Consider the following 27,874-nt stretch of genomic DNA (forward strand, 5'->3'; position numbering starts at 1 on the left):
AGTGAACACCGAACTGAAGTATTCGTTTAATATTTCTGCCATTTCTTCATCTGTCTCTGCCCATTGATCCTTTTCATCTTTCAATTTCACTATACCACTTTGGACTTTTCTCCTCACACTGATGTATCTGAAATTTTGTTTTGTCACCTCGCTTTACCTCTTTGGCAATCCTTTCTTCCACTTGACTTTTCGCTTTCTTGATTTCTTTCTTCATCTCCCTCAGTTTTACCAGATATTCTTCCTTGTGATCCTCCCTTTGGGATCTTTTATATTTCTTGAATGCTGTTCTTTTATCTTTTATTTTATCAGCCACCTCCTTTGTGAACCAGATAGAAAAGTAAAGAAAAGCAAGAAAAGAATGAAACTTAACATATAGATTAGTGGCTTCAGTAATTGCTCCTTTTAGTTTGGCCCACTGTTCCACATCTCTCGCTTTCTTCCATCCTTCTAGTTCTTCCTCCAGGTACTTCCCCATTTCATCAAAGTCCGTGTTTTTGAAATGTAAAACTAGAGTCTTCATGCTACTTCTCCGTATCGTATTAGTGATATGAAACCATACCGTTTGATGATCACTGGTGGTGAGGTGGGCACCCACCCGGACATTATAGACATTATCTCCATTAGTGAGCACTAAATCGAGTTTAGCTCCCTCCCTCGTAGGCTCCATTACCATTTGTTTGAACAGAGCCCCTTGCAGGGCATCCACTATCTCTCTACTATTGTTAGATTCTGCAGAAGGGATTCTCCAGTCTACATCCGGTAGATTAAAATCTCCAACAATCACCACTTCTCCCTTCTTACTCATCTTTTGGATGTCTTCAATCAGATCTCGGTCTAGTACTTCCATTTGATTTGGAGGCCTGTAAACCACGCCAATAAAAACGGATGTCCCATCATCTATTTTTTAGGGCAGCCCATAGTGCTTCTTCTTTGACCCATCTTCCCTGCAGTTCAGATGCTTGGATATTGTTTTTGACAAAGAGCCACACCTCCCTCTTTTCTGTCCTCTCTGTCCTTTCTTAATAAGTTATATGTTTGTTGTCATTCAGAAAAAAACTTAAGACCTGGCTCTTTCAACAAGCCTTCCCCTAACCAAAACTCACATCAGCCATGCCACAGTTAATGTACTTAGGCCTTCTATTTAATGCGCGCCATCTCAGACTTTATAATCGATCTATGCACGCCATTTCAAACATTGTAATTAATCTGCTATAGTTACTAAGTTACCTATCTACTACAACTTCATCTCCCAAGTTCCATTACTCTTGTTTTATTGTAACTTTTGCCTCTTCTTCTAAGTTATGGTTTATGTTAAAAAAAACCTTTGTTCCGTGTAAACCGATTTGATATGATTTGTATCATGCATATTGGTATATAAAAGTACTAAATAAATAAATATCCCGGTATGGTAGTATCCCAATCATGTGAATCCACGAACCACGTCTCCATGACAACAACAATGTCCAAGTCTGCCTCCACCATTATAGAACCTAAAATTGTGTAACTATAGCATGGGCTATTTTTCCCTATAAGCATCACCTTGCACTTAACATTAAATTTCACCTGCCATTTGGATGCCCAATCTTCCAGTCTCACAAGGTCTTCCTGCAATTTATCACAATCTGCTTGTGATTTAACTACTCTGAACAATTTTGTGTCATCTGCAAATTTGATAACCTCACTCATCGTATTCCTTTCCAGATCATTTATAAATATATTGAAAAGTAAGAGTCCCAATACAGATCCCTGAGGCACTCCACTGTCCACTCCCTTCCACTGAGAAAATTGTCCATTTAATCCTACTCTCTGTTTCTTGTCTTTTAGCCAGGTATAGCTGCAAAGGTCACAAATGCTTAACTCCCTTCAAGAACCGGGACAGATATGGATGGGAAGACAAAGGCCCACCACTGACTCACCCCTTTTAACAAGCAAGAGCTGCAACTTGAACCTTCTGTTAAAGACCAAGTCCCCAGAGGGGAGGAGTTAGCAATCTGTTATGAATCTGGCTGCTGGATACTCCCGTTGAAGGAGTTAGCAATCTGTTAGCGATCCCTCGCCAGGGGGGCAGAGTTAGCACTCTGTACGGATCTTGCTAAGGAGTAGCAATCTGTTAGTGCTCTGCTCCCCCAGAGGGAAGGAGTAGCAACTGTTATGCTTGTTCCTGTAGAAAGATGAGCCAGCAACCTGTATGATCCCCACGGGGAGATAGCTATCTGATATGGATCAGCTTCCACAGAGAGAGGAGTAATGGTCTGATGTGGGTTGGCTCCCACAGAGTGGCAGATGATAATACCGCTCTATTAGTGTAAGGAGTAACACTTAGTAGAAATAGTGAATCCCTGGGCCGATGGCAGATAACAGCGCCCCCAGGAGGATATCCTGAGAGGGACCACCGGCTAGGCTGGAGTATGGAGACAAACACAGATAGTTCTTTATTAGACTGGAAGTAGAACCACCAGAGGTGGCAGTAGTTAGTTGATATGCCCGGCAGGGCTGAAGTCCCTCAGATACTGGAACAACGATCTCTGAGTTGCTGAGCTGTAAGGAGAGACTATAGTTAGTGAGTAGACAGGGTATGCTGGGCATAACCAGTGGTAAATGATACACTCACAATTATAGATATCTGTAATGTCTTCTTATGCAGCAGAGAGTCTTCAGTATTCAGTAACAGGAGCCACAGGCGAGAGCTTGTTCCTATAGGCAGTCTGAAATAGAACTCACAATAACTGTGTATGGGATGGCTTCTGGAATAGAAGAGAGGTTAGGAGAGGTTTAGGAACATAGGCCCTCATGGAGCGAGTACCGGCTCCTATCTGTCAATCTGTAATAGTAATCCATAAGATACAGGTATGCGATATCTTCTGAGGAAGTAGAGAGTCTGAGGAAGGTATTAGGAACATAGGCCCTCGTGAAGTGAGTACCGGTTCCAATCTGCAGACTCCAGTGGTAACTCACGATCTCCATACCTGCGATAACGCCTTAGACTGAAGGGAACCTTAGAGATTAGGAACAAGGGCCCTCGTGGAGCGAGTACCGGTTCCTGTCTGTAAAAGGACTCACTGTGTTCACGTCTGCGATCACCTCCAGACAATAGGAGTCTTCTGAGTCTTCGGAAACGTAGGCCCTCGAGGAGCGAGTACCGGATCCCGTCCAACAATCTGAAATCAAGAATAGAGAGAGCGGAGCCCCCGAGGAGCGGGTACTCCTAGTAAGTTTGAAAAGGCCGAGCAGTGGAGAAGAATTCCCCTTGCTGACTCGGAACGTAGTTGCAAGTAGCGTGGACTGCCGAAGCAAGTCCCGTTTGAGTTCCTTGCTAACTCGCTAGAAGTTAGCAAGCAAAGACCTTTTAAATTGAAAACGGATGACGTCATTATGGGAGGACGCCCCCGAGGTTCGCACCCTTGCTAGTGCAAAGTCTGGAGCACGCGCCCTTACGTCATCAGGAACATGTTGGATTCGTAGCGTCAAGCCAGCCCGAGGATACCGGGACCAAGAGGCGGGGGAGAAGCCACGGCTGCATCTGCCCATCTGAGCTGCAGGGAGTCGCCACAAAGGAAGAGAGGGTGGAGCGAGGGTGAAAATAGACACGAACGCAACACCTTCAAGGTGTTACGGGCCAAGCCTTCTTGTAAAAATTCCAAAATATAGTTGCACTGGAGAAGGTACAGAGAAGGGAGACCAAAATGATAAAGGGGATGGAACAGCTGCCTATGAGGAAAGGCTGAAGAGGTTAGGGCTGTTCAGCTTGGAGAAGAGATGGCTGAGGGGGATATGATAGAGGTGTTTAAAATCAAGAGAGGTCTAGAACGGGTAGATGTGAATCGGTTATTTACACTTTCAGATAAAAGAAGGACTAGGGGGCACTCCATGAAGTTAGCATGTGGCACATTTAAAACTAATCAGAGAAAATTCTTTTTCACTCAACGCACAATTAAGTTCTGGAATTTGTTGCCAGGGGATGTGGTTAGTGCAGTTAGTGTAGCTGGGTTTAAAAAAGGTTTGGATAAGTTCTTCAAGGAGAAGTCCATTAACTGTTATTAATATTCTGACAGAGTTTTGCCACTGCTATTACTGGCATCAGTAGCATGGGATCTTCTCAGTGTTTGGGTAATTGCCAGGTTCCTGTGGCCTGGATTGGCCTCTGTTGGAAACAGGATGCTGGTCTTGATGAACCCTTGATCTGACCCAGCATGGCAATTTCTTATGTTCTAATGGAATTTTCACTTTGAGAGGCTGAGAACCTCACTCCTCATACTAAGTCTCAAAAACTCTCCAAGCTCTAATGTAAGCCAGAGATGTAGAAAAATTTCTGGCCTAAAGCAAAGTAGAAATCACTGCAGCAGAATAACCACGCTTTAACAACCGAGCCCTGTCAAGAGTCAAACTAAGATAAAATCAACCCAGATCATCATGTAGAATGCGTCCCTGCTACAATTATCTATTTATTTAAACCATTTCTATACTGTCTTTAACAATACAGGATTGACCAAAACGGTTTACAATAATTTCAAAAAATAAACAGAAATTATAAATATGGTATAAAAATAAAATAAAATATAAATAAAACAGAATAAAACTGTAAATTAACAAAATCAGTAGGAGAGAAATACAGTTTATATATTTTATTCCCTATACTTGTATAGTACTATAATCTATATTCCCTGTACTTAAAATACCAAAAATCAAGAACCAGCCAGAAAAATCGAAGAATACGAAAGACCTAAATAAGAGATATCTAGAGTAATTTCAGAGGTTGAACTGTAAATTAAGTTATTGGCTCATAGCTGCGAATGCTTTTGAACAAATGGGTTTTTAGAGATTTCTTAAATTCTTTTACGTCCGAGATTTGCCTTAGGATGTTTGGGAGGGAATTCCATAAAATGGGCCCTGCTATGGAAAACGCCCTTTCTCTTGTGACGTTTAATCTGGTGACTCGTACTGTTGGGACTTCTAGGAGAGTCAGTCTGAGGAGAGTGCCCACCAGCAGTCTCTGAAGATCGGCATTCCATGACCTGTGGGGCCAATCCGTAGCCATAAAAAGTACAATTTCAGCCTGACTTGCAATCTTACAAATGATCCTGCCTATCAGTGGCCAGGGCGGGAAGGCATATATCACCCTGCTTCTTGGCCACACCTGAACGAAGGCATCGATACCCAGTGCTTTTGGATCCCTTCTTTTTTTTTTTTTTTTTTTTTTTTAGTTTTAAATATTTTATTGCTCAATTTTGCATCAATACAAAATGTGTAAGATGTTGACATAGCATATTGTATGTAAATAACAGCATTTAACACCGATATGTGTACAGCAATAAAAACTTATGAAAACATCAAATATCAGTACTGTGTTGTGTATAAGGTCTCCGTATTAAACACCGGAATACTCAGTACCAAACTAGGGACCTAAATCCCTCCCCTCCCCCCCCCCCCCCCTACCACTAATAAGATATAGGTGATAAGATATAGGTGATATTGAACCGCCATCTAATAGATCCTAGGGTGTCCCAGAACAAGGAAAAGGGTACATGAAGCTAAACCTCCCGAGTGATTGGTGAAATTAAAGAAGCAGCAGATATAGTCGCTGGACAGTACCCACAACAGCATTTAAACGTTATCAAGACTTCCCAGCCCCTTCTTCCACTCACAGTATTTATGCCAAACACGCCTAAAAACGCCCACTGTGTGGCGGAGATGAGCCGTAATTTCTGCAAGCCTGTATATTTGTTCCACTTTGCTTTGAATCTCCCCTAGCGTGGGGACCAGCGGGGATTTCCATTTTCTGGCAATTTCTGTTCTAGTCGCCGAAAATATATAATGAGCCATAGTATCGGGTTGGTCCTTCCCCAGGGACAAGGGAAACCCCAGCAAGGCTTGTTGAGGCAGGAGGCAAATATGGACCCGATAAATCTTGGTCAACCAAGTTTCCAATTGAGACCACAAGGGGTGCAATGCTGCACAGTCCCACCACATATGGAAAAAACTACCGATGGCCGAACATCCCCTCCAACATTGTGGGGGAAATGAAGGGTACATGCGATGTAACCGCTCTGGAGAGTAATACCATCGCAACACCATCTTCCAAGCATTTTCAACAATATGGGATGCAATTAAACCTTTGCCCGTCTGTAAAAAGAGCGTCTCCCATGCCCCCTGCTCAAAGGTGCGATGTAAGTCGGCTTCCCAGGCTTTAACGTAAGTGGGTTTCTGGAAGGTTTCCCTGCCCAGAAATGCATATATATTCGAAAGTAATTTAGTTGTTTGAGTATTTAAGCACAAACGTTCAAAATCAGATTTCCCTTGCGCCAAATGTCCCTGCAAGTGGTGAGACTGAGCAAAATGACGTAGCTGGAGATATAAATGTACATCAGAGGCCGCTAAATCAAATTTTTGTTGTAACTCCCGGAAGCTTAATAAATTCTGTGTGCCCCAGAGCTGCCCCCAATATTGAATTCCCTTCTTAGCCCATCCCTGAAAGGCCTGACTTTCGAAACCGGGAGTAAATAGGGTATTGGCATACAAATATGTGCTATGATGAAATTCCTGATGTCCTACCAACCCAGATTTTTTATCTTTCCATAGCTGTAAAGGGAGCAGCATGGAGGGTGGTAGAATATCTCGGGGCTGAAGAACCCAAGTCTTTTTAGGCTGCCAGAGCAGACTACACAACGGTACGGAAGCCAGTAATTGTTGACTAAATGTTATCCAGGGCTTCTGTAGGAAGCTCCTATGCCAATCCACCAGCGTCTTAAATCTAGCTGCCGTATAATATCTTTCTAAATTTGGTACACCCAAGCCTCCCTGTGATTTATTTCTGTAAAGAACCTTACGGGCCACTCTAGGTCTGCGGCCCCCCCAAATGTAGAATAACAAGCGTTTTTGCCAAATAGTAAGGCTTCGCCTAGGTATGGCTAAGGGAAGCGTTTGAAACAAATATAAAAATTTGGGCAAAATCATCATTTTCACAGCTATCCTCCCAAACCAAGAAATCCTGTATCGATTCCACTCTTCCAAATCTTTAGTGATCTGAGCCCATAATTTATCATAGTTGAGCGTGGTCATATCCTGAGAAGCACTGATATAGACCCCTAAATATTTAAAGCTAGTGGATGCCCATCGAAATCTAAATTTCCCCCTCAAAGACTGCTCCATATCAGCGGGAACATTTACATTAAGAATTTCTGATTTTTCCCAATTAATTCGAAATCCAGAAACCTTGCCAAAAGCCTGAAGAATTTGGGAAACTAGTGGAAGTGAGTGCTCCGGTTCAGTAACCAAAAGCAGAATATCGTCCGCGAAGAGTGATATCTTCGTGGAGAAAGCGCCCACCTGTACCCCAGAAATTCCTGGGTGCTGCCGAATGATATTGGCCAAAGGTTCTAGAAAAATAGCAAATAACAATGGTGACAGAGGGCAACCCTGTCGTGTGCCTCTCTGAACCTGAAAGGTGGGCGAATACCCCCCATTAACCTTTACGCACGCCAAGGGATTCTGGTAAAGTTGATGTAACCACTGCAAAAAGTTTGGCCCAAAATTCAAGCGGCGTAATAAAGTAAATAGATAGGGCCAATGAACTACATCAAAGGCTTTCTCGGCATCAACCGAGAGAGCCACGGCTGGTATCCTACGTTGTTTCACCCACCAGATCATATCCAATATCTTATGCACATTAATCACTAGCCTGCCGGCCCGGTATAAAGCCAGCCTGGTCTGGATGAATTATCTGGGGCAAAAACCCATTTAGCCGGTTTGCTAATATCTTGGCAAGGATCTTTAAATCAATATTAATGAGAGATATCGGTCGATAAGACCCGCATACCGCGGGATCCCTGCCAGGTTTAGTCAAGATCGTTATACCGGCCGTATTCGCCGATGCTGAGAGTGACTGCCCGTCCTTCAAGGACTTGAAAAATTTAGCTAAGATAGGGGCAAGTTGTGGAGCAAACTGCTTATAGAACCGCCCCGTAAACCCATCCAGGCCAGGTGATTTGCCAGGTTTGAGGTTTTGAATAACCTTTTGAATCTCGAGTTCGGAAATATCCTTTTCCAGGATAGACCGCTGCGCAGGCTCTAAGGTAAGCAGGTCTGTATTCTCCAGATATTCGTCTATGGCACTCTGTGGTATCTGACCATCAGCAGAGTACAATTCGGAATAAAATTGCTGAAAGCGCTGCCTGATCTCCATACCAGTGGTTAACATGGTACCCGCTTGACTTTTAATTTTAACAATGGTCGCCTGCTCCTGTCGGCGTTTTAATTTGCGAGCCAGTAGTTTCCCCGCTTTATTGCCGCCTTCAAAATATTTTTGTTGAGTCCGTTCAAGCTGAAACGCAATAGCAGCAGCATCTAGGGACGCTATGCGCGTGCGCACAGCCTCAAGGGACGCAAGAATATCCTCTCTCGTTGGGTCCCTTTTATGAGTATTCTCTACCGCCTGCAATCGTCGCAATAATCTCTCCCGTTCTGCTATTCTTTGCCGTTTAAGATAAGAAGCTCTAGCTATAAATTTCCCTCGTAAAACTGCTTTTAGGCATTCCCAAATTGTTCCAGCACCCATCTCCCCAGTATCATTAAATGCTAAATAATCTTGAATTTCTTGTTCTATGTGTGTAATAAAATCCGGATCGTTGAGAAGAGAATCATTCAATTTCCAATAGTGTACCCCTCGGTCATAATCTTTAAGTTGTAAGGAAAACCAAATGGGGGCATGATCTGACCACACAATGGCCTCTATGTCTACTTTCGTCACCCGGGGTAAGAGGCTTCTGCTACCCAAGAACATGTCAATCCTGGAATAGCTATTATGTGGGGTTGAGTAAAACGTATAGTTTCTGGATTTTGGGAATCGAGTGCGCCAAATATCCAAAAGGCCCATCTCGGCCATCAGACCCTTAAGGGCCCCGCGAGCCAGCTTGGGGTCCGCACTGTGTCCGGTAGAGGTGTCCTTGCCCGGGTCCAGGGTCAGATTAAAGTCCCCACCAATAATGAGAGTTCCTTCTACTTGAGAAGCCAAAGTGTGATTCAGGGATCTAAAAAAATCTGCCTTCTGGGTAGTAGGCCCATATACAGAGACTAAAGAGAAGATTTCTCCCCCAATGAAAGCTTTACCAAGACCATGCGGCCGGATGGGTCTGTTATAAGATCCTTAAATTCAAAGTGAACATCTTTGTGTAGTAAAATTCCCACCCCCGAATACCTTGAGGAGGGAGTTGCAGCCGCCCAATATTGATGAGGGAATTTAGGATGTTTCATAAGGCCCAGATATCGTTTGCGGAGGTGGGTTTCCTGGATGAAAACCACCTCGGCCTTCATCCGGTCTAATTCCTTAAACAATAATTTACGCTTGCCTGGGCTATTCAGCCCTTTAGTGTTAAGAGAAAAAAAGTTCAGAGTAATCATGAGAGGACAGCCTCCCCCCTACCCTGCCACCTTCCTCCAGGGAACCCCCACCCAGGATCCATTTGCTTATAGAGATCAACCTTATCACCTTCATTATCAGTAGCCATTACCCCGATCCCCAACCCCCCCCCCCCCATCAAACCCAGAAGCAGAAACCCTGTGCTCCAAATGAACATGGAGGAAATCGTCGTCACTCCTCATGGCACCTATACGGGCTGCGAATTGAACTTAAAGTAACCGCCTATTGTCCTACCAAGGAGCAGAACAAAGGTCCAGCATGCATTGCAACCAAACTCAGGCATTCCACAGTGTCTGCCGCAGGACCTCAGGGCCCCTAGACGGGCAGCGAATGAAACTTAAAAGAACCGCCTATGTCCCTGCAAACGAGCAGAGCAAAGGTCCAGCATGCATTGCAACCAAACTCAGGCATTCCACAGTGTCTGCCGCAGGACCTCAGGGCCCCTAGACGGGCAGCGAATGAAACTTAAAATAACCGCCTATGTCCCTGCAAACGAGCAGAACAAAGGTCCAGCAGGCATTGCAACCAAACTCAGGCATTCCACAGTGTCTGCCGCAGGACCTCAGGGCCCCTAGACGGGCAGCGAATGAAACTTAAAGTAACCGCCTATGTCCCTGCAAACGAGCAGAACAAAGGTCCAGCAGGCATTGCAACCACACTCAGTTAGTCCACAGTGTCCGCCGTAGGATCGGTCAAAGAAGAATTCCTCTGTAGCCGTCTTCGCCCCTTGGACACGCGCTGCCAGCGAGGCTGTGAGTTGATTGTAGTCGCAATTTGGGTCAGAGTAGAACCAGCTCCTTTCGCCACGGGTGGGACTGCAATAATGATACCTGCCTCCTTCAGAATCGCGCTGGCCTCCAGAACTGTCTTGACTCTGTGTGTAGTACCCTGAATCATAAAGGACACTCCTCCAGGATAAAGCCAGCGGTACCGGATGTTAGCCTCCTGTAGCTTAGTAGTAACACAGCGAAATTCCTGACGCTTTTTTAAAGTGGCTGAGGACAAATCAGCAAAGATAGCAATATCCTGATCCTCCCAACGCCACATGCGCTTGCTTCGGGAAATAGTAAAAAGCTGCTCTTTTAAAGGAAAGGAGTGGAAACAAACCACTATGTCTCTAGGTCGATTGGCAAGTTTCGGTCCCAGCGCTCGATGCGCCCTATCCAGGAGAATATAAGGCATGGCGGTGTCCTTCAGGGTTTCATCACTTTCCCAGAGAAAAGCTGCTATTCTGTTCACCACATCAAAGCAGTCCCCATACTCCTCCGTTTCCGGTACCCCTCGTATCCGAAGATTATTTCTCCGGCTCCGGTTCTCCATATCTTCCACTTTTTCTGCTAAAGTCTGGCAGATCGCTTGCAAATTCTGATGGCAGAGTTGCATCTGAGTCCAGCCCTCCCCCTGAGTATCTAGCCGGAGCTCAGCCTCATCCACCCTTCTGCCTAGCTCTGCATGGTCTTCTTTCATGTCAGCAATTAAAGTGGTGATTTCAGCTTTATAATTTTTAATGTCCTGCCTCAGTTCTATAAACCAACCTCTGATTTCATCTCGGAATGGTTCTGTAATTTCTGGAGTCAGCAGTGCAGGTGCCCCCTCTTCACCCTCCGAGAGCGTGTGCTCCGCCGCCATTTTAGAATTTTCGCCGCTGTTTTCGCCGGCTTCCCTGGTGTAGGAGAACTTTTTGAGATCGCTGATTTTGCGTTTGGTCGTCATTCCGTTTAAGGCAGAATCCCTTCGACTGCCAATCGCCCGCGTTGGAGGGAGAAAAAAAAATCGAAAAAATCGCGCGGTTGCAGCGATTTGGCCCGCAGTGCTCACGGAGCAGCAGAGTTAAGCTGCTCGCATGAGGGGTGACGTCACTTCCTCCGCTTTTGGATCCCTTCTGCAACTGAAGAACCACAGAGCTTTCATGCTGCCGGAAGTCCCATGCAAATCTAGATACAGGCAACCCCAGCACTCCACTATGAGCTGGAAGACTTTGTTTGCAAACTCCCATTTTCCTGGGTCCAAGTTCTTCCTGCTGAGAAAGTCGGCCATTACATTGTCCTTTCCAGCAATGTGGGAGGCAGAGATGTCTAGAAGTTGTTGCTCTGCACATACCAAGAGCACATCTATCTCTTCCAACAGCTGTTGACTTCTGGTTCACCCTGATTGATGTAGGCCACTGTTGTCACATTGTCCAATATTTTCCTGACCACCTGAACCTCTAAATGCTTGGCATTCTTCAAGCATGCCAAGCGAACTGCCTGTGCTTCCAATCGATTGATGCTCCATTGCTGTTCCTCAGCATTCCAGTGGCCCTGGAACAGGAACTCCTGACAGTGAGCCCCCCAACCCAAAAGGCTCGCATCTGTCTCCACGTAACCTCTCTTACTAACATAATCCACCTATACCCACCACTGCAATTGGATGCTCACCTCCAATAGTTATCAAAGCCTCACTATGTAATCTTACAACTGCAGACTCCATCAGGAAAGCAACATGCATTGAAGAGGCCTTATATTTATTTATTTATTTTTAACTTTTATATACCGACATTCTTGCATTAAATGCAAATCATATGCTGGTTTACAGTGAAACAGAAAAAGCAGGAAAAAATTCCTTAGTCGAATACAATGAAACAGCTTAGTTAAAGGAAACATAAAAATACATTTTTACATATACACAAAGGTTTGCACGAAGGGGTGCACAAAGGGGAGAGCCCCTTCGGCGCGCGACGCCTGGTGTTGAGGCTGTCTTAACTGTCCAATGTTAGTGATGTCATGGGGGGGCGGGTCTAATGATCGCAGCACTTACATCGCTGCTTCTTTCCAGTTCCAGGTGAAGATCAAGCTGTTTCCTTCACTTCCCCTCCCATGACTGTGGGATGAGAAGCGCTGCAGGGTGCCCCTTGATGTTATCTGGCTTCCCACATGCACTCTTGTCCAGGGGATAACCTGCAACGTGGCTGCCATTAAACCCAGGACCTGGAGATGAGACCACACTGTCAGGCAAATAGTGCTTCTCGGGGTTTGAACTTGAGCAATCAACTTCTGAATGCAACTCTCTGGCAGAAAACTCTTCCCTGCTTCTTATTGAAATGAACCCCAAGATTCTCCAGCGTCTGAGATGACTGTAAGCTGCTCTTGGCCAAATTCAACAACCAGCCTAGATCCTGCGGTAAGGAGACCACCTTGCAAGAAGCCAGGTGACTCTCCTCCATACTCTTGGCTTGAATCAACCAGTCACCCAGATATGGGTGAATCAGGGTGCCATCCTTGTGCAAGGATGCTGCTACCTCCACCATGACCCTATAAGGATGAAAATGCCTGTAGTCTCAAAAGAGGTCACTTGCTTGAAAAGGACACAAAGCTGGCTTCTTATCATCCGGTAAACAAGGGACTTGGGCTTCACCCGATCTATTTGCCATCTTCTCCAACTCACTGCCAAATAAAAGAGAACCCTTAAAGGGTAATCTTACATTAACTAGCCAACAATTGGAAACGTTAAACTTACCTTTTTCATAAATGTGATACAAAGTCTGCATAATCTTAAAACTCCCAGGCCTGATGGACTCAATGCTACTTTCTATAATACACTACAGTCTGATTTAGGTGATACACTATCAACACTCTTTAACTACATGGTGAGAGAGTCAGATGCCGCACACTATGCATGAAACTATTTATTTATTTAACAGTTTTATCTACCGACCTTCATAGTAAATAACCATATCGGACCGGTTTACAATAAACAAAGAATATAACTGGGGTAACAATTCAAGTAAACAAAAGTAAACAGTAGGTAGGAATGAGTCAAAAGTTACAATTAACAGGGTAAGCGAACTTGGAAGCTTGCAATAAGCTGGAAAGAAGATAAGGCAGGAAATAAATATGAAGTTATATCATAGGGCGCACGGGTTGAAGCTTAATGGTGCTTTAACCTGGAAGAATCAGAGTCCATTCGTGAAGTGTAATCACCATAACGGGTAAGCGTGAGGACAACTAGTGATTGTCTGGTGGGTCGGCGAAGGCTTGGTGAAAGAGCCAGGTTTTGAGTCTTTTTCTAAAAGTTAACAGGCAAGGCTCCACTCTAAGACTTGAAGGGATGCTATTCCATATGGATGGGCCAGCTATCGAAAAAGCTCTGTCTTTGGTCATCGAGAGGCGTGATGCTTTAGTAGGGGGAAATTTCAGGGTGCCTTTTAGAATATCTCTAGTTGGTCTGTTAGAGGAGTGGAGTTTGAATGGGATTTCCAGGTCGAGTTGAAGATAATGATGGATAGATTTATGTATTACGGTGATTGATTTATATAGGATTCTGAAATTAACTAATATTATAGAGTTACCAAAGCCAGGAAAGGACCTTTTGTATCCCTCACCATATAGTCTGATTTCCTTATTAAACCTAGATGTAAAGATTTATGCCAAATTGATAGCTAACAGACTGATTTAGATCATGCCTGATTTAATTTCCCCAGAACAATCAGGTTTGGTTTTTGGGAAGACACCAAATACAAATATTCATCAACTGTTATTGGCTATGGAGTCTAGCATTTATTCAAAACCCATAGACCCTTTAGTGGTCAGTTTCAATGCTGAAAATGTATTCGATAGCACAAAAATTGTTATGCCCGGTCACAGATGGCTGCGACCACCAATGCTCACCTCTTTCTTTGCTGCATTGACACCACTGGGGAGAATGGCGGCCTCCACCAGCTACTGCCGACATGCCTGGTGTCCCCGGGATGGCATGGGCGCTACCGACCGTCATATTGCCTTTGGGATCACTTAGGCATGCGCGCGGGCCAGTCTTAAGCACAATATGGCGGGAACCTCGGGGGCATGCCCTCTGGATGACGTCTTCACTCCACGATACTTAAGCTGGCTGGCCCTGCCTACTGACGACTTGGCAATGAGTTCCCTCATTGCTGAATCCTCTTCGCTCACTACGGACTTCCCATTCCAGTACCTGCACATTGGCGTGAGACTCTCTTGGTACCCGCTCCTTAGGGGCCCTTCCTCGTCTCTAGTTATCTGATACTCAGAGGGCCTTTTTGCCATGGACTTCTGCCTATCCCCATTCCCCGGGGCTTCTACTGGAACATTCGTCACTGTGAGTACCTTGACTCTACGGACCACTACTGTACCATCTCTAGTGTGGAATCCTCTCCGGTGTACCTCACGCTGCAGGCCACTACCGTACCATTTCTAGTAGGAGACCTCATCGGTGTACCTCGCGCTGCGGGCCACTACTGTACCATCTCTAGTGTGGAATCCTCTCCGATGTACCCTGCACTGCGGGCCACTACCATACCATCTCTAATAGGAGACCTCATCGGTGTACCTCGCACTGCGGGCCACTACCGTACCATCTCTAAGTGAGGAACCCCTTTGATGTACTCTGCGCTGCAGGCCACTACCAAATCATCGCTACAGAGGAACCTCATCAGTGTACCTCGCTCTGCAGACCATTGCCGGATCTCCATTACTGAGGTATCCCCTCTGGGCATGCCCCACCGTACAGACTCTGTGACTTTCTCCTGCACTCCCCGCTCCTCGGGCAGTGCCTCTCTCTCTAATAAAGTCTCTATTCCACAGCTGTGTCTGATGTCGGCTGAGACCTTGCCTCCTGATGGTGAGGCTCACAGGGCTCCTCCCTGTGGGCGGTACCATCTCTTACCTCGGCCCAGGGCCCACATACCTACAAATCCTAACAAAAATTTCCAATATACCCTATGTCCTGACTGCAGATGGCTTTGTGGGGTTTATTTTTGAGGCTTTCACTATATTATTTTCTAAGCAGACTGCATTTATAAATATTAATGGCATAAATTCACTCCCATTTACTTTATCCTGGGGAACGAGACAAGGGTGCCCTCTTATTTATATTAACTTTAGAGCCATTTGTTAGGAATTTAAAGGCAGATAAGAGATTGCAGGGGATGAGCATAGGCATAGAATCCTTGAAGACTTTAATATTCGCAGATGATATGCTGATGACCCTGACGAAGGCACGATCCTCTTTGCCAATTGTATTACATATAATTAAAGATTTTGGAAGTTTTTCGGCGTTACAATTAAATCTGGATAAATCAGAGAGATTAGATATTAGTGGCCAATTACAATCCCGATGGCCTTCTTTTCCCCTAACTTGGGCTAAAACATCCCTTTGTTACCCAGGCATTACTATTCATTCCGGCCCTGCAAAATGGTACACACGTAATGTTATGCCAATAAGGAGCGAATTTAGGCGGAAATTGAATTCATGGCTGCATTTTCTTCCCATCTCTCTTATGGGCTGGGTAGCTCTGCTGAAAATGATTTTGGTGCCAAAGCTCCTTACATATTTCATATGGCCCCTCTACTAATGCTATGGAAAGACCAACATCTGATTTTTCAATTATTCACTACATTTTTCTGGAAAAGTTGCAAACCTAGACTGGCACTGTCTAAATTAATGGCCCCAAGAGACAAAGGGAGATTGGGAGTTTCCAATTTGAAATATTATAACATTGCATGTAATTTGCTATCTGTGGGGGAGTGGATTGGAAGGAAACCTAGATTCCTTTTGCTTACACTCGAGCCGATGCAGTAAAGTGTGTGGGAGAGCCGGTGCTCCGAGTCTAGCGCCCGCTCTCCCGACGCGCACACAGGCCACTCTTCTGGGCGCGCGATTCACTATGCAAATGAGGGCCCGCGGTAGTAAGGAGGAACTAGGGACACTAGCGCGTCCCTAGTGCCTCCGTATTGGCAGAAGTAGCAGCTGTCAGTGGGTTTGACAGCCAACGCTTAATTTTACCATTTTCCAACCCGCCGCAGATTTAAGATTTATTTTTTTTTGAGGGCCTCAGACTTAATATCGCTATGATATTAAGGCGGAGGATGTACAGAAAAGCAGTTTTTATCTACTCCTGGGAGAAACGGGGAAACTTCCCAAGAAAGACTCAAACAGCCTCTCACGAATTTCCAAGAAGCTCTTAGTTTGTACTAAAAGACAATGCTCTTTGCATGTAAAATAAAACTAGTATCAAGAGGCTTAACAAAGCTTTTCTCATAGTTGGGCCGATGCAGTATGGTGAGCTCGGCAGAGCGCACCGTTAGCCCCTGTTTGGCCGCGTGTTTTTGACGCGCTATTATTACCCCTTATACAGTAAGGGGTAATAATAGCGTGTGGAAAATGCGCGTCCAACACCCCCCCCCCCCCTGAAACTAATAGCGCCCGCAACATGAAAATGCACGTTGATGGCCCTATTAGGTATTCCCATGCGATTCAGTAAGTAAAATGTGCAGCCAAGCCACACGTTTTACTCTCAGAAATCAGCGCTTACCCAAAGGCAGGAGTTAATTTTGGCCGGCACTGGGAAACTGTACAGAAAAGCAGAAATTTAGATTTTATACCAGGTAATATGTATACTTTATTCACTAAACTGCAAGACAATGGTACAGGTGTTTTGACATTTTATTGATAATACCACAGTCAAAATGTATTCTTTTCCTTACCTGGTTTTGCCTAATCTATGATGAATCAAACAAACAAAAAATGGAACAGCCCAAAATAAGTAAATGCAACTAACTTACCCTTTATTCAATCACTTTATTCCCCACACTTCCCTACATCCAGATCGGATCATCCCCGCACTTCCACGCATAAACACGCACCATCATTCACACAAACACTCATTAAAAACCAACTAAAAACCATATACAGAGAATACCGTGAACAATTTCAAAAAGCACTCCTGGAGCAAACAAGGTTCTTAGCTTATAATCATCTCCATTGGAAGGTGCAACAAGCTTCCAGGTGTAATATTCCAAGATAGTGTTCCTAAAAAAGTTTTTGTAATCATCAAACAGTCTAATAAGACAAAAAGTCAGCATCAGATGACCAACTTCCAAATATTTTATATATCTGATGAAAGGATGAAAAGCTGTAAAACAACCCGATGCAGTGGAAGAAATATATGGCTCATCTGATTTGAGGTATTATAACAGTTAAATCTAAAAACACGGTGTAGAAGCGTAGAACAACCCACTTGTGCTCCCGTCTATCTGTGAGTGAGCGTTGCAGGAGCACAGAGTAGCCAAAATGTTCTCACCATGAGGCAGAAGGCTCCTGTTACCATCTATCGTTGAATTTTAAATTGCAGGAGCGTGAGAACACCAAGGTATACTCCCTTCTCTTCAGTCTATGAATTTATACTTCGGGAGCACCCAACGCATGTATTCTCCCGAATATATATTCCAGGAACTCCGAGCAAATATATTCTCCCAATGTTCCATTTCGGCACCCTAGGGTCTGCGTCAGGGCATTCCCAAAACATCTGAAAAAGATAAAAACACAAACAAAAGCTATGTAAAAAAATATATAAAACCAACAAAACTGAACACACTCATCTGCATTAAAAGCATTTACACAAAGAGAAGCCCGAAGCAAATGTGAACCATTCAGAACAGCCCCCAATCACCTCAGAGTTTAAATACCCCCATGACCAATAAGGAGGCACGTGGGTACTGCCCAATCAACCTGAGGAAACATTACTCCCTTTGGTTAAAGACGCAAATGGGCATGAAAGAAGACACCTAAAACCTAATATAGAAAAGAGGAGCTGATAGAAAATTGATACAACATGGTCAATTAGAAGAAACAGACCTGAAGGAAAACCATTATAGAAGACCTCAAGGAAAGAGGCAGAGAAACACTGCCATCTACTCTACTCCCATTGGTTAAGGACATAAACAGACTTGAAAGAGAATTACAAGAACCTGGGTAATTGCCAGGTACTTGTGACTTGGATTGGCCTCTGTTGGAAACAGGATGCTGGGCTTGATGGACCCTTGGTCTGACCCAGCATGGCAATTTGTTCTTATGTTCTTAACAAAATGTAGAAAAGGGGGACCTGTTAGAAAACAGACTAAACAAGGATAATTAGAAAAAACAGACCTAAAGGAAAACACTATAGACGACCTCAAGGAAAGGGTCAGAAAAACATTCTCCAATCCACTTCCTTATTTAGACCGGCAGGGGCTACCGTGTTCCAATTAAAGATGTAAGATTGTTCTGTGTCAGATACTTGTTAAAATCTCCACCTCCGTCAAATGGAAAAAATCTTTCTAGGACTACACATCTTAAGTCAGTAATTTGATGTTGCAATGCTTGCCAATGTTGTACTAAGGGATCATCAGCTCTTTCTCTGTGGATGCAACTAAGATGTTGCTGTATTCTAAGTCTGACAGAACGAGTCGTTTTCCCAATATATAACAAATTGCAGGGGCACCAAATTAAATACTCCTGCAGTCTTGCAAGACGAAAGGAACAATAGCCGAAAAGGTCAGCAAACAGGAAAACATAGGGCATCACCATTAAATGATAATTGACAAACAGTGCAGTGTTCACACTTAAAGTGGCCCCTGTGGTTGTCCCTATCAACAAGATGTCTAATTGGAATGAACAAGTTTCTCTCAAATTCTGTGCCCGTTTCAAAGCAGATAGGACCCTCGTCAAAAACTTGATGTAACTGCAGAGTGTCCCAGTGGGTTCTGATACTCCATTGGATTATCAGGGGAAAAGGGGAGAGCACATACCAACTTTGTAGTATTGGATGGGGGAGAGGATTGTATTAAAACATTGGTCGGGTAACCCCTCATTTTAAATCTATCAAACATTTCAGATGCTCTCTCTTGATATTCTTCTGCAGTAGAGCATAATTTTCTTAATCTTAAGAATTGCCCAGTGGGTAAATTCTGTCTAAGTTTAATTGGATGGCAGCTTTTATAATGAAGTAGTGTATTATGATCCGTGTTTTTGCTAAAGATTGAAAAATGAAAACCATTTTCAGTATAGTTAATAGAAATATCTAAAAATCTGTTAACATGAACACACACTGAAAGTTACATTTGTCCAATTGCTGTTAAGAAGTGTATATTAAAAGTATGGCTGGACAAATCAGGCCTATTACTGATTGTTTGGAAATAGGCTCTGCTGGACTTACTATTTTTGGAATATCGTTCTGTAGATTCTCTTACTGGTTTTTGTGCCATTTCGAAGCCATCATTCTCTTTGTAGCAAACCTAGATAATTGGCATACCAGCGTATTATTAGCTAAAACGTATTCAAAATGCATCCTATTTGTGGTTTTGACTGTCACTCATTTGCAGAAATGGGGGTGGGGGAAGGGTAGAGTTTGGGGATGCCGTTACGCAGGGACGTCTGTACCATTACCTCATGTCCACCTTTTATCTGTTATGTTTCTCATATCTGTTGTTGTTACTTATTCAGTATTGATGCCTATTAGTTTACAGAGCTATAGATCTGTAAGTTTGTCACATATTGCTGTGGACAGAAACAGAAAATCCAGTAAAGATTACTACACACACACACACAAAAGGAATTTGGGGAGACTGGATTTAGAAACGGTGTCCGCTGACCAATAGCTGCTATCATGGAAGCCACCCCTCTGGTGGCAGTGCGAAGTAGATCACAGCTCCCGCTATCATTACCGCTCTGCAATCTGCCCTCAGTCTCCTGAGAGAGATGTAAATGAGCCCGAGCCACCAGGGAGCAACAGGAAGCAATCTGCAAATTCATCGCCATGGCCTCAAAGACCTGCTTAAGGATAGCTTCAGTCCTTTAGAGCTGCCCCCTCCACTGGAAGGAGACACCAGCGCATCCACCTTTGGGAAACAACTGCTCTCGTGCCTTCAGGTCCGAGGGATACAAACCCACCAAGGCCCCCCCCTTTAAAGCTTGCCTCTGACGCACTCCATTCAAGGTCAATCAACTTTCAAATCGCATCCAGGAGGGGAACGAAACATGACGCTTTCCGTAGGGTCACCAATATGGGGTCCTTCTGCACACTCAGAGTCACCCCCAGCATCTTCAGAGTCTGAGGTAACAGACCCAGCAACTCATCTCTAGAAAGGAAACAGAGCTTTAAAGCCAGGAGAATTTCCTCTTTTTCAAGACAGGAGAAACCCAAATCATCATCAGTGTCATCTTGAGCCACATCCTCCCGAACATCAGGGACTGCTGCACTGTGGTGTTTTCATGCGGTGGCGGACAAGTGGGGACCCCAAGTATGCCACCTTGATTTAGGAGGTAATACGATCACTGATGGATGCCCCTACAGAAAAGTTTGTAGCCCTGGAAAAATTTCACACAAGAAAAAGGAGGATGGGTGCATACTAGGCCCCATAGGCCCAAATCTGACATCCTTCTGAGTGAGTATCTCCTGACGTCTCTGTCATTGTATGAACCGAAAAAGAGGACATTTTCATTGGCTCGCCTACAGCCCGACAACCCTCTGACTGAGAGGATGGACCAGTGTCAGCAAGTCACCTTGAGCATCCAGGCAGCAGTGACACAGACTCGCAGAAAACCCTGGCTGTAATGCTGTATACGGCAAGCAGCACAAATTGCTAAGCACTTAGACTTCTTTGACACCAGCACCATGCCTATAGCAGTTTGTTGCTTGCCCAAATTAAGATACACGCTCAGCTCCATGCACAAACAAGGCAGTGGACTTGGGTGCGTCAATGTCACTACACCTTGAGAAGTATGCCTGAACCAAAATGGAGAAGGAAATCCCCAGAACCCTCTGCGTGTCTTTGGCCTGCCTGGGCTGAATGGACTCTGAGTGACTTACAGAATGTCCCTGGATATCTGTGGAGGCAAGCTGGCACCAGACAGGTGATGTCTATTCATAGAGTCACCACAGGGGAGCTTCAGGCACTATTCTCAGGAGTTTGTAATCCACACAGTTACAGACGTGTTGATTGTCTTGACCAGTAAGAGTTTAACCAGAGTTTAACCATGGGAAATGGGCTACACATCCTGGGAAGCCAATCAGGATAGTTAGCGATGATTTAATCATGCAGTTGACATCACAACTTATGTAAATGATCCTTTGGGCAGTCATGCAAGTCTCTAGAACCTTCTACCCTGTATTTGAATGTTATCCATAAAACAAGGATAACTTTCTGTATACGATGAGATGCTGGTCAGATTGTAAGACGAAGGGCACCCAGTACCCAGCATCTCCCGAGAACACTTATATTGACTAATAAAAATACATTATACTTTTACTGAGTCTAAGTGTTCTTGTGTCCCTGGCCATAAGCATAGAGGAAGCTTTAACAACCTCCACATGGTGAGAAGGCACTCATGAAAACATGGGGAAAAAACAGCACTGCAGCCTACCAGGCAGCCAGAAGAGACCAAGCCTGGGAGCGGGGCCTAACCAAAGGCTGCTCAACCCGCCGAGCCTCCGTGGCCTCCGCACCTGGGAAGATTCTGACCACCAAACCAGAGGGAGGAAGACCCGGTAAGGATGAGATAGGGAAAAGAAAACCTTCCTAGTCTCTCTTTTACTTTTTTTTTCTTCTTACTACAAACCTGAGCACATCCCTCCCTGGCTGAAAGCAGTAAGAAGCTCCGGCTACAGGGGGAGAAGGCAAAAGACTTCACTGCCAAGCCTCGTTCAACCTTCAACAGCAATTTTTTTTTTTTGTCTATGCCTGAAAAGGGGAGGGACCCACCGTTATCACCTCGGGAGGTGCGTGCTGCTATCCATCTTCTCGCTTTCTTCTGAATTTCTCCACGTTTTCACTACCAACAATCCTCAGTAGGGAGATGCATATGCAGCAGCTGCTGGAGACGGAGAATACTGGCGGGCTGATGTCTGGGCAGGGATATATGTCCGGGTCGTCAGCTTTTACTCCGTCTCCATCTGCTGTGGATTAGCCTGCATGAGTGCAGAGGAAAGCTAGTTAGTGTGGATGAGGCCATACGGTCTTTTTCAATCTTCATCTTTCCATGTAAGTAGTCAGCCAAATAATTTAGCCCATCACCCATTAATACCAACCATAAAGCATTGTCACGGGATTTTACCAGCAGTCAGATCTGTGTAGGTGAATTCTATTCTAATAAAAGACCAGACTGAAAAATAAACACATCTCCTCCACTTCCCCCAATAACCTGAGGTATATGGAAATAAGAATATTCTTCAGGACAAATCTGTTATAAAGAAACCCAAGACGCAGTAAGTGCTAGAACCTGAAACCAAATCTGTAACGATGGAGCAATGTTACATGCTTATCAAACATTGAGAAGTCCTGACAGTAGCCTATGATTACTTAGCAAACTTACCTTTGGTATATAGGCACAGCAGGATCCTTATATTGAAAAAAAGTCTTCCTTTCCAGATTACCAGTCTCACCCCAACACATAATAATGGAAACACAACTGCCATCCTAAAATAGAGCAATCACTCAGTTTGGATTTTGTGACAATAGCCTACAACTTCCAACATATAACTCCCAAAGTAGTCATCAGGACGTGCGCAAAGGGGCATGTCCCATGGGATGCGCTTCTTCAAAGGTCAATATCAATGCTTGTAAATGACATCACACGCAGGGGGTGGGATCAGCAGAATGCCAGTGGGGTTAGGTTTAGGAGTGGGTCCGTTATGATATCACCCGCAGGGGGGTGGGATCAGCAGAATGCCAGTGGGGTTAGGTTTAGGAGTGTGTCCGTTTGATATCACCCGCAGGGGGCGGGATCAGCAGAATGCCAGTGGGGTTAGGTTTAGGAGTGTGTCCGTTATGATATCACCCGCAGGGGGGTGGGATCAGCAGAATGCCAGTGGGGTTAGGTTTAGGAGTGTGTCCGTTATGATATCACCCGCAGGGGGCGGGATCAGCAGAATGCCAGTGGGGTTAGGTTTAGGAGTGTGTCCGTTTGATATCACCCGCAGGGGGCGGGATCAGCAGAATGCCAGTGGGGTTAGGTTTAGGAGTGTGTCCGTTATGATATCACCCGCAGGGGGGTGGGATCAGCAGAATGCCAGTGGGGATAGGTTTAGGAGTGTGTCCGTTATGATATCACACGCAGGGGGCGGGATCAGCAGAATGCCAGTGGGGTTAGGTTTAGGAGTGTGTCCGTTATGATATCACCCGCAGGGGGGTGGGATCAGCAGAATGCCAGTGGGGATAGGTTTAGGAGTGTGTCCGTTATGATATCACCCGCAGGGGGGTGGGATCAGCAGAATGCCAGTGGGGTTAGGTTTAGGAGTGTGTCCGTTATGATATCACACGCAGGGGGCGGGATCAGCAGAATGCCAGTGGGGATAGGTTTAGGAGTGTGTCCATTATGATATCACCCGCAGGGGGCGGGATCAGCAGAATGCCAGTGGGGTTAGGTATAGGAGTGTGTCCGTTATGATATCACCCGCAGGGGGCGGGATCAGCAGAATGCCAGTGGGGTTAGGTTTAGGAGTGTGTCCGTTATGATAACACCCGCAGGGGGCGGGATCAGCAGAATGCCAGTGGGGTTAGGTTTAGGAGTGTGTCCGTTATGATATCACCCGCAGGGGGCGGGATCAGCAGAATGCCAGTGGGGTTAGGTTTAGGAGTGTGTCCGTTTGATATCACCCGCAGGGGGCGGGATCAGCAGAATGCCAGTGGGGTTAGGTTTAGGAGTGTGTCCGTTATGATATCACCCGCAGGGGGGTGGGATCAGCAGAATGCCAGTGGGGATAGGTTTAGGAGTGTGTCCGTTATGATATCACACGCAGGGGGCGGGATCAGCAGAATGCCAGTGGGGTTAGGTTTAGGAGTGTGTCCGTTATGATATCACCCGCAGGGGGGTGGGATCAGCAGAATGCCAGTGGGGATAGGTTTAGGAGTGTGTCCGTTATGATATCACCCGCAGGGGGGTGGGATCAGCAGAATGCCAGTGGGGTTAGGTTTAGGAGTGTGTCCGTTATGATATCACACGCAGGGGGCGGGATCAGCAGAATGCCAGTGGGGATAGGTTTAGGAGTGTGTCCGTTATGATATCACACGCAGGGGGCGGGATCAGCAGAATGCCAGTGGGGTTAGGTATAGGAGTGTGTCCGTTATGATATCACCCGCAGGGGGCGGGATCAGCAGAATGCCAGTGGGGTTAGGTTTAGGAGTGTGTCCGTTATGATAACACCCGCAGGGGGCGGGATCAGCAGAATGCCAGTGGGGTTAGGTTTAGGAGTGTGTCCGTTATGATATCACCCGCAGGGGGCGGGATCAGCAGAATGCCAGTGGGGTTAGGTTTAGGAGTGTGTCCGTTTGATATCACCCGCAGGGGGCGGGATCAGCAGAATGCCAGTGGGGTTAGGTTTAGGAGTGTGTCCGTTATGATATCACCCGCAGGGGGGGTGGGATCAGCAGAATGCCAGTGGGGTTAGGTTTAGGAGTGTGTCCGTTATGATATCACACGCAGGGGGCGGGATCAGCAGAATGCCAGTGGGGATAGGTTTAGGAGTGTGTCCGTTATGATATCACCCGCAGGGGGGTGGGATCAGCAGAATGCCAGTGGGGTTAGGTTTAGGAGTGTGTCCGTTATGATATCACACGCAGGGGGCAGGATCAGCAGAATGCCAGTGGGGTTAGGTTTAGGAGTGTGTCCGTTATGATATCACCCGCAGGGGGCGGGATCAGCAGAATGCCAGTGGGGTTAGGTTTAGGAGTGTGTCCGTTATGATATCACCCGCAGGGGGCGGGATCAGCAGAATGCCAGTGGGGTTAGGTTTAGGAGTGTGTCCGTTATGATATCACCCGCAGGGGGCGGGATCAGCAGAATGCCAGTGGGGTTAGGTTTAGGAGTGTGTCCGTTTGATATCACCCGCAGGGGGCGGGATCAGCAGAATGCCAGTGGGGTTAGGTTTAGGAGTGTGTCCGTTATGATATCACACGCAGGGGGCGGGATCAGCAGAATGCCAGTGGGGATAGGTTTAGGAGTGTGTCCGTTATGATATCACCCGCAGGGGGCGGGATCAGCAGAATGCCAGTGGGGTTAGGTTTAGGAGTGGGTCCGTTATGATATCACCCGCAGGGGGCGGGATCAGCAGGACAGCAATGGGGATAGCTGTAGGAGTATTTGTTTTGTAGTAGTTTAGAGGTAATTTTCAAACATTCACCATAGATGCAAGCTCCGCAGGTCCTTTTAACCCATGCACCTTAACATATCAGATACTATTTGCATTATGTTTTTTGAAAATTACCAAGTGCCATTTGTATACAGTGCAGCTGCTGTCTCATCTCCCACCTAATCTCATGCACAGGGAAAGCACCACACCTCATGGCACCCACCCCTGGGTCTGAAGTTGTCCTGTTTTATGGATATTCAGCACTGCTCTTGTTGCTGGGTGCCTTGATGCTGTTTTTTCAGGGCATGTTCTCTATCAGGTCCATGCTCTCATCACAGATGTATAGATCGACTGTGCTGCTGTGTTCCTGTATGGGGTGAAAGGGAAGGAGAGTTTTCTTGGTGTTAGACCTGGGGTGTCAAACTGCATTCCTGGAGAGCCACTCCCCCCATCCGCACTTCAGGCTCTCCCTGATGTAATATCTTATGGACAATTTGTCTCCACTGCGTACAGATCACTCGTGCATATTTGTGAGGGATATGGGGAAAACCAAATTGGTTTGTAGCCTTCAGGAGTGCAGTTTGGATAAATCACACCACACGACTGCATCTTTGCAGGATTTTTAGAAGCCCTCTGCTTGCCCTGCTGCTATTCAGATGCTCTTGGTCATAGAATTACTCAGTGCTGCTGCTTGCAAGCGCCTTATTTACTAATCTTGATATACCACATGTAAGAGGGGCAACTGTAGATTACATAGGTCAGGACCTGCGCCACAGTGAGAAGTAAAAGGAAATGACTGTAGAGCGGGTGGAGGTTGGGCTCCTGCCTCTGTGTATTTTATTTATTTTTAGCACTTTGCCGCCTCCTTTCTCCCTGAAATATCTGAGATATTCTGCAAATACTATAGAACAAATGTGACTATAAAATAGGGAATAAATGAATATTACAATACTATGGAGCTGATAGGAAGAGGGCCCTGTCTAAGTGTGGCGTCCTTCTCAATTCAGTTCCTTCTCCAGTGCTCATCAGCTGGCTCTTTATGCTCATTACCTTTTGTATAAAGCACGGGCTGTAAGGAATGTTAAATATAAAGACATTTGGGTACATGAGAAAAGTTACAAAGCAGCTCTCCACGCAGTATAGGATCGTCACACAAAGCGTGAAGCGCTACAACCCGCTCAGATTTTTAGGTTATCCTTAATGAATGTGCATGAGATATTTGCATGCAAAGATAGGTCAGACATATTCATTAGGGAGATGCATTTGCAGTTTCAGGCTAGAGCTCGGCTGTTTGAGTTCCTTTAAGCAGTCCTGCACCCGCTCTCTGCTCAGGAAGGTGATTGCTCCCCTGCCCGGGTAGATCCTGCTTCACTGCCGTCACCCACTGCAGCCATGAGGCCTGTACAGAAGCAGAGGAAAGAGAGCAGCAAAGCTCTAAGGGACTGAACTTCTGCTGTGCCCTTTTCAGACCCTTCAGATAGTGGGCTCAGTCTCTCTCAGCAGGCAGCAACCCCAGGGCACCATGCACCCCCCACTACTGGCACTGACATTGCTTTCAACAATTGCAATGCATGAAATTAGCAGAGCGGGGCTGTACCAGTATGCAGGAGGGCAGGCAAGCAAAAGCAGGATTTTGTCAGAGTTCACCTTCCTCTCCCACCTCCCAAAACGATAACAGAGTTTTCACATAGTGCAAGACAGACAAGCACCAAGCTGTGGTCTATTTTCATGACCAGATTATCCATCTGACCACCACCACCACTGCCCTCTTCACCAATCCCAGGGAAGAATCTGTACCTCCTGTACATGAAGAGTTAAAACGTTTAGTATAACACACAGCATACATCCCAGGTACAATGTCAAGCACAGTCAGAAAGCTCAAGGCCCAGGTGTACAGCAGGATCAAGAGCAAATGGTGTCAATAGGGTGAGAAAGCAGGGCCTAGGTTTTCATGAATTCCACTGACGTTCTCATCTGCAATGGAAAACTAGAGCTATTGAGGAATGACCTTTTGAATTCCACTGGTATCAGCCAAACTCTTCCCCAGAACCAAATATAGAAGAGACACCATTAGTAGACACTGATAAATAACCCTGCAACCAGTGTTTGCAAAGCCGCTTTCTGTTGGCAGCAGTCCACACTTGATTAAAAGCTGTCATTCATTCACAAGAGCCTTTCCATGCGTAGGCAACAGCATTCAAAAAAGCTCAGAGCTTTGCAAGTTTCCTAGGATCAAGCCTAGATATCCCTTAACGTAGAGCTCAGGAAGTATCAAGTCTGACCCCCTCTTTTCCCTATGCCAGTACTATCAGCTCTGCCACCGCAGCTCCGTCTTTCCGCTATTCCAAGAGAGAGACCCATATATACAGCTCCACTAACGTACCTTAAATCCTGCCCTGAATCTGAGAACATTGTCAATGAAAAGGCAAAAATAGAGGACTTAGGGAACAGCGCTTTACTATAATAATTCTACTCATTTCATAAAGGTGGGCCACGCTCTAATACAAGTAATCGCCTCATCAATACCTCACATGATATTGCCCTGGTCTGACCCCCAATTAATAAAAGCAGATATAGCCTTC

General features: G+C 45.5%; 1 long non-coding RNA gene across 1 annotated transcript; it reads right to left on the reverse strand.

The window, feature by feature from the left end:
• Positions 1-16,819: 16,819 nt before the first annotated feature.
• LOC115097519 lies at positions 16,820-26,134 on the reverse strand. The gene is made up of 4 exons (XR_003858298.1): positions 25,516-26,134; positions 22,538-22,641; positions 21,928-22,133; positions 16,820-17,714 (listed from the first exon to the last, which is right to left on the reverse strand). It is a non-coding gene; the product is annotated as an uncharacterized LOC115097519 (long non-coding RNA).
• Between the last annotated feature and the right edge of the window lie 1,740 nt (positions 26,135-27,874).

Source organism: Rhinatrema bivittatum, chromosome 8 (genome assembly GCF_901001135.1).
Source record: "Rhinatrema bivittatum chromosome 8, aRhiBiv1.1, whole genome shotgun sequence".
Lineage (NCBI taxonomy): Eukaryota > Metazoa > Chordata > Amphibia > Gymnophiona > Rhinatrematidae > Rhinatrema > Rhinatrema bivittatum.